This window comes from Enhydra lutris, unplaced genomic scaffold, assembly GCF_002288905.1.
Source record: "Enhydra lutris kenyoni isolate GAN:26980312 unplaced genomic scaffold, ASM228890v2 scaffoldscaffold981, whole genome shotgun sequence".
Taxonomy (NCBI): Eukaryota; Metazoa; Chordata; class Mammalia; order Carnivora; family Mustelidae; genus Enhydra; species Enhydra lutris.
The window spans coordinates 1-7,820 of NW_019155065.1; the positions used below are offsets into that span (position 1 = coordinate 1).

Sequence of the window (7,820 nt, forward strand, 5' to 3'; positions counted from 1 at the left end):
CATCTCATCTACAGACGTGTGGCCCTCACTTAGACTTCTCCATCAAAAGTACTGGTGGTAAATAACGAATTCCCAGTCGCTGGGCCTGTAAGGAAGTAAATTCTATTTTTACAATAAAGACAAAAAATAAAATGAAAAAGCCAAACACTGTTTGGGCTCCTCCACTTAGCTAAGGCTCTCCTGATGAGGCAATGTACAGCAAACCAGGATTGGATCTGGGCAGAATATTCACATTAACCAATCATTTTCAGGCAGATCACTTTTCATACTTCGTAATTTCTGTGAGCTGATTCCTTTACTGTTTGCATTCATTTATTCTCTGCATTCATACGTCTCCCCTAACTGAAGAAATAAAGAGTTTGTTAGGTGTTTTTGCCATCAGCATTAACATTTGGTATACAAGGTAGTTGTTTTTACGTGTGCTCATATAACTCTCTTTAAATGCTACCTACACTTTAGTCATCGTTTGCATGATCAGATAATGAGTCACATCATGTTTAGTCAAGAGATATTCCCGAACAAAATGATCTTTGTTCCAAAACTCCAACTATCTTTGTTGGGGATTTAACTACTTGGTATTCGAGTAGTTCAAAGGCTCATATTTTCCTTGAGTCTTTGACCTAAAGAGAATTGGCTACTCTAATTCTCATTTTAATTCAAGGAAAATGTAATAGTCGCTAACAATTGTTAAGTGATTACAAAATATCCACACCTGATTTAAGAGCTTTGCATGACTTACCTCAATCCTTAAAATAATTCTAAGATATAATATGATACTCCTTTTTTCTTATATAAATGGGGAAAGTGAGACTCAGAAACGGGGTCACTCATTCTGCTGAGCCATTGCAACAACTCAGCTCTGACCTCTCCCTGTTGTTACAGATGCATGTGTCCTTTAGTTATGATTGCTGCAAATCATCATTGAGAGCCCACCATGTGTCTGGAACAGCCTTAGGCCTTAGGGAGTCAGCAGCATAAAATCTAACCCTATCCAGGGGAGCTTACAGTCTAAAGAATGGGAGGAGGAAATAATACTCAAATTCATGTCAGTTTTGCTAAGTGTAATGAAGAAGAATGAACAGAATAAGTTAAGAATGGGATAGAAGGGCGCCATCTTACTTGTGCTGGTCAGAGAGTGTCTCCCAGATGTGGTTGTGTTGTAATCCATCCACTCACCCCGACACCCAAGAAATGTGGGGAGTGTAACAGGTGTGTAACAGGTGGTACACCCAGATCAAGCATCCCAAACATGACGAGATCTATCCCCTCATCTCACTCTTTCCCTTTCAGCTTTCTCCGACTAGCATTCTCTGGCTTCTCTTGGGTCTTCAGGCTCTGTCTCTCCTTTCATAGTAGCCATTTGCTTCTTCCGTTCTTTTTCTGAGTCTCTCTCCAATTCTCTCACCTTTATTCTTCCCCCTATGCTCCTCCGTCTTTCCCAAAAAGTAGCCATAACTTGGCTGTGAGACATAATGTTTTGTACTGACGAAACACAGCTTAACCTTCATGGTTGAACTTTTAGACAAAATTCTAAAATGTTAGTCCTTCACTTTTCCACAATTCCTGTTCCTTATCCATGATAGCAGGTGTCACGGTTATGAAAGGAAAAGTCACTCAAATGCTGCTGTTCAAGTAAAGCAAAGAGAGCCTTTTCCCCTGTGTAGTGCCACTTGCCCACGCCAGCAAAATGAAGGTCAGGAACTCAGAACTTCCCCCAACATGATCTCCACTTCTCCTCCGTTTTCTTTCCTGCAGCCAGGGTTTGGAAGGCAGTTGGGAGTATAAGTCAAGGAGGAGACTGCTGAAGCCGTTCACCTGAATAAAGTACAAAAAATAGCCTTCAATAAGAACACTGTGTATAAAATTTTTGGGTTCACAGTCGATCTAAATAGCCAGAACTATGGGACAGAACTATCAAAAAAAGCAGATAGTTGGAGAATTCAAGTTATGGCCAATGACAGATATCTAACTCATAAAAATGTGGATTTTCTTAGGACTATGTGTGTGGTAAAGCAGTAACATTATCCAAAGGAAGGTGTAGCCTTTGCCCTTTGCTGGGAGGTGATGTCTGGGCCCTTGGAATGTCCTGCAGCATGAGAGTATCTGTTTAGGAAGAGGCCTTGGGCTGCATGGGAGAGTGTAATAATGTCCTTTGTGTTGGGAGCTTTGGGCCATGTGGCGTCGGGACTGCGAGCTAAAAGATTGAGCATGTGGACAGTCAACAGTCAAACATGTTTATGTGATAAAGGCCTGTGGTTGGCAATGTGTATTGTGTTGTTGTAATGTTGTGTTGCAGGAGGCATTAACACTCCCCACACCCACAAAGGAAAAGGATTACTAGAAGCTCTGAGTTGGGACCCCTTAGAGACTCTGTTCATGTGCCTCTTACCTTGGCTTATTTAAAACAAAAACAAAAACTTTTAAATTTAATTTAATTAACATATTGTGTATTATTAGTTTCTGAGGTAGAATTTAGTGATTCATCAGTTGCATAGAACACCCAATGCTCATTCCATCAAGTGGCTGCCATAATGCCCGTCACCCAGTCATCAAATCCCCCCACCCACCGCACTCCAGCAACCCGCACTTCGTCTCCTAGAGTTAAGAGTCTTTTATGGTTTGTCTCCCTCTCTGTTTTCATCTTATTTTATTTCTTTCTTCCCTTCCTCTATGTTCTGTTTCTTAAAATTCCACATAGGAGTGAAATTAGCTTGTTTTTAATCAGTATCCTTTTGATATAATAAACCCCAACCTTGACTATAATAACTTTTAGTGAATTCTGTGAGCCATCTGTGAGAATTACCAAATAGGAGGATGGTTTTGGATGTCAGACATGAGGGCAGTCTAATGGGACTGTTCCTCAACTTTTCACTATGTCACAATGATATTAGTATTACTATATTCTGTTTATTACTTACATATTTGGATGAATATTTTGCCTTGATTTAATGATTTTTGTAGTTCCCATATGAACCCAGTTCTTTTCACCTGCCAGCATATTTCCACAGAGTGATAAATACTTTTTTAGGTCTTAGTGGCTGATGATTAAAAAAAAAAAAAAAAAAAGCAAGCAATTAGCTATAAGTTTCTTTGATGGTCTACAAACCTAAGGGCTTCAGAAGGTCAAGAACAACTTCATCTCTCTTTATATCTCTAGTGCCTGGCCCAGAGGCATTTGATGACTACCTCTTGAATGACTGATTTATAAGAAATATTCTGAATCATTGCCATGGTACAACTGAATAGGGAATTTTGATATGTGTCAAGGATATCCTTAAAGATCTTCATGACTAAATTATGCTCTTTAATTTCTTCTTTTAAAACATCCTTTTGCTACCTCTTAATCTGTTACCTTGCACTTTGAACATGGTAGGTTATTTTTAAGTATGACTCATTCATCAATTCAGATTCTACATTTGAAATATATTAATTTAGCTTTAACTTCTTGTTCAACTGCAATTTTTATTAATTTATGTTTTTCCATATTGTTCATTTCTTATATTTTCATAAGCCAAAGTATTTTCTAGGGCTGTTCCTTTCTATTGTATTTATTTTCACTTTTGTTTTTTTTCTCACACCTGTCAGTTTTGTTGGACATTCCTACAAGCATCATGAATGGGAGATTTGCTGTGCAGGTAGCTGGTTAGGAGTTCTCAGATGAATTCCTTCAGTTAATTCAGTATTTTCTCTAAGTACCTGCAACGTGCTGGTTTTATGTAACTGTACAGACCACTGTTTGGTCCCTTACAATCTCAGGAAAAGTCCCTCAGGACATCATGTGGGAGTTTGATTGGTTTTTGTCTCTGTGGTTAATGGTCAGTGTAGTCTAATTCCTGAAATTCTTAACGAGCCACCACTTATCAAAGTATTAGGTTCAGGGGCGCCTGGGTGGCTCAGTGGGTTAAGCCTCTGCCTTCGGCTCACGTCATGATCCCAGGGTTCTGGGATCGAGCCCTGAATATGGCTCTCTGCTCAGTAGGGAACCTGCTTCCCCCCTCTCTCTGCCTGCCTCTCTGCCTATTTGTGATCTCTGTCTGTCAAATAAATAAATAAAATCTTAAAAAAAAAATAAAGAACAATCTTCCTTCCCACCCTCAAAAAAAAGAAAAAAAAAAGTGTTAGGTCCAGGTGATCATACAGCTGATTTCTATCTACTCTTTAAGGCACAAGTACTGTTTACAGTCAAGTATTTAAAGCACAAGAGAGATGAAGTGGCTATGTGCACTGTGTACATAAATGTACTCCCCTTACCTTGAAAGGTGGAGCCAGGTCCTTTCTGAATATATGCTGCATTTAAGTGACTTGCTTCTAATTAATAGAAAGTGGCAGAAGGACAGCGTGTGACATTTGAAACTAGGCCACAGAGACTGTGGCTAATCCCTCCCCCACTCTCTCTATGATTTGTCTTTGTGGAAGAGAGTCCATTAGCCCTCCTGAGCGGTCCACGTGGCAGGGCACGGAGGTCCTACTGAGGTCCNCTCCTGCCAAGAGCCAGCAGGAACGTGGGTAGCACGGGAGTGAGCGATTTTGGAAGGGGACCCTCCAGACACAGTCAAGCCTTCAGGTGACTGCAGCCCATGTTTACGTCTTGACTCCAACCTCATGAGACACCCTGGTCAGAACCTCCCAGCAAGTCACTTCTGGATTCCCGACAACCCAGAAACAAAATGAGATAATAAATGTTCGTTGATTGAAGCTGCTGAGTTTTTAGGTAGTTTGTTACACAGCAGTAGAGAATAGAGGAAGGACCACAATTAAGCTTTTGACATTATCCTAATCCTAATGACATCATGTGCATGGATGAACCCCAAAGAGAAAATCACAATGATTTTTATTTGTGAACAGAGGAGGTAAAATACTTCTGAAACACTAAAATGTGTGCATTATTTAAGATAATATTATTTATTATAATATAATATTACATATATAATATTATAATAATATTGTTTAAGATAATAATAGAACACAACCAAATAAAATTTGTCCTGGGAATGCAAGTATGGAGTAACATTAGGAAATCTACCTGTACTGCATTGTAGCAGGATAAAGGAGGAAAAGCACATGATTCCATCAAATCCAACAGTTCACACAGCATTCCTAGTAAGTACTCTTCAAATGTATTTAGAAGGAAACTAATCAACACATACAGATTACACGCTCACATTTGCACTCAGGCAAAGAAGGTTTTCACAAGGCATGAACTACCAAAGCCACTTCCATGAGAAGGAAGACAAAGACAGTGATGTCTGCCAGCACACCTAACATAGCAAATAGTTTGTGATTTTAGCTAACGCAGTAACTTGATAAAAATAATTAACAGAAATAGACATAGGAAAGAAAACTTTTGATTTGCTAGAGATAGTATTATGTGTAATGAAAATGAAAACAGGCCTTTAAATCATTAAATATTGATTAGAATTGACAAAAGTTTAGTAATCAAATAGATATAAGGTGCATGTAAATAATCAATTTCTCAAACCCCCCCCCCGAATTTATAACAGTTTTTCAGTCTGATGTCATGTGCCAGAAGCGATTAGAAAGCAGAACCTTGTGAACATCGGCCTTACATTTGTTGGGAGAATTTATGGGGCTTAGTTTACAGTGTGACAGCGTATCCCCGCATTGGTTGTATGAGTTTCACTCTATTTCATTTTTCATTACATGCGTAATCCGTCAACTCTTAAAAAGTCTCAGCTATGATCTTTGAACATTCACACCAGTACCATTCTCTCTGGTTCTTTCTGGTACCCTGATTAGACATATGGTAGCCAAATTTACTCCTAATTCCAGATCTTTTAAATTACTTTCACATTTTTTTCCCCGCATTTTGGATCAACTCTGCTTACAGAGTTCATGTAAATTCTTCATCTGGGGTCAATTGACTATTTGGCCTATCCAGCAAGCCTTTAAAATTTAATTTTCTTATGATTAATATACAGATAGATTCATTTGTAGAATTTGTGTTTGGTTCTTTCAAATCTTTTTGGAAAATTCTTTGTATTCTTAGTCCCTCAGCATATTTCAAACAGTCCTTTTTTTTTTTTAATATTTGTTAAAGATTTTGTTTATTTATTTGACAGAGAGAGATCACAAATAGGCAGAGAGGCAGGCAGAGAGAGAGGAGGAAGCAGGCTCCCCGCTGAGCAGAGAGCCTGACTCAGGGCTTGATCCCAGCACTGGGATCATGACGTGAGCCAAAGGCAGAGGCTTAACCTACTGAGCCACCCAGGTGCCCCCACCCCTTTAAAATATATTAACGTAAGCAATCTGAAGTCTGTTTCTTTTTATTCCTTTTGTTTCCAATTGTGTGCTTCTCTGATTCTTGATCAGTGTCTTGTTGAATTGTGTGTTGATTTGGGTTTTGAAGTTGCTCCTGCATGCTCTTTGTTATCTTACCTGTGGGGATTTGTTGAGACCTCCACAGAGGATCTGTATTTGCATTTACCAGGTGCTCAGGGGTGTAAATCGAGCTTGGGATATCCCTACATTAATTCTCAGGCTGGGTGTTCTGAATCTCTGTGATTTTAATGGCAGAAACAAGTGAGTTGTAGTCCAAATTCTCAGTGGCAGAATCTACCTCGCTCAGCACCCAGACTCAGGGCACACTGTTGTTGCGATTCTCCATGGTGAGTGTGGGTATGGGCGTGTGTGTGTGTGTGTGTGTGTGTGTGTGTTCATTTCCAGTTCATCCTACTGTGAGGATGTAACTGGTGAGGTTGTCAGCTACACCAGGAAAGATTTCTCATCAGTGTTCTTGGTGAACTCTGAACCATTGGTTGCTTACCTCCTGGCCCTTTCCTCTAGATCCACAGCTTCTTTTCCAGATTTCTTTTCCCCACAATAATCCATTCCCCAGCAGCAGGAACCTTTTATGCCACAGGACCTTGTGCAGCAGAAGCGACATCCTGCCAGGGAGGGCTTCCCTTCCCTTTCTCCCTCCTCAGTCCTTGCTTCCCATGGACAGGGGGAATGAGTCCAGGGTACTGAGAAGGGGCCCTCGGTCCTGGGGTAACTATTGCCCAGTCAGTCAGACACCTTATAGGAGTAAGTAGTGGGGCTTCTCTCTCGTGACCTGGAGAGCTTTACAGCTAAATACTGCCGGAAGACTAAATAAAACAGGACTTCCTAGGAGAGAAGCTATAGTAGGTGATGGGATTTGAAGGCCTAAGACAGGACAACTTCTCTTTCCTGTCCCTCTGTGCCCTTGGATTACAGCACAGACTCCCCCCACGCACACCACCTCCCACCTTGGCCCCACCAGCTGAAGGGGAGCAATTGCAAAGGTCCCAGAAAAGCCTATGTAAGATTTCCGTGAGAACTCATATTGTCTTCAGCTTTTTTCAGTATTACGTATCTATAAGCTTAAAAAAAAGAAAAGCTCTGAGCAGAACAAAGTTTTCAGAGACTACCCTTTCTGCATCCGGTAAGAGAGCCTTTCCAAGTCCTTGAACATCACGATTAATTTGGAGCCCCCAACACGGTAAACGAGACCTCTACCCTTGGAATGGTATTTCCATTTAAAATTGATATTTAGTTTTGTCAAACTAAAGAAATAATGCCTGTACAGAACCGTTTTTGTTGTGAGCGCTTAATTTTTGGTGGGTATTGTAACTAACCGGAAAACATACTTGCTACGCAGCCCTAACTGGAAATTAAAGTCCTAGCCATAATCAAATTTAGGAAACATCCCGAGAATAGCTCTCGGAATAAGGATTACAGTTCATTTACTGAGAGCATGCGTGGCTCTGAAAAGAGCCTTTGGGGTTGGATGACGACAGGACGCTTACTTGGCGGGCTCACTTGGAGCTGGTGTACTTGGT

At 40.4% G+C, this 7,820-nt stretch overlaps 1 long non-coding RNA gene across 1 annotated transcript; it reads right to left on the reverse strand.

The window, feature by feature from the left end:
• Nucleotides 1-1,046: 1,046 nt before the first annotated feature.
• LOC111140418 lies at nt 1,047-7,820 on the reverse strand. The gene is made up of 2 exons (XR_002640145.1): nt 7,788-7,820; nt 1,047-1,815 (listed from the first exon to the last, which is right to left on the reverse strand). It is a non-coding gene; the product is annotated as an uncharacterized LOC111140418 (long non-coding RNA).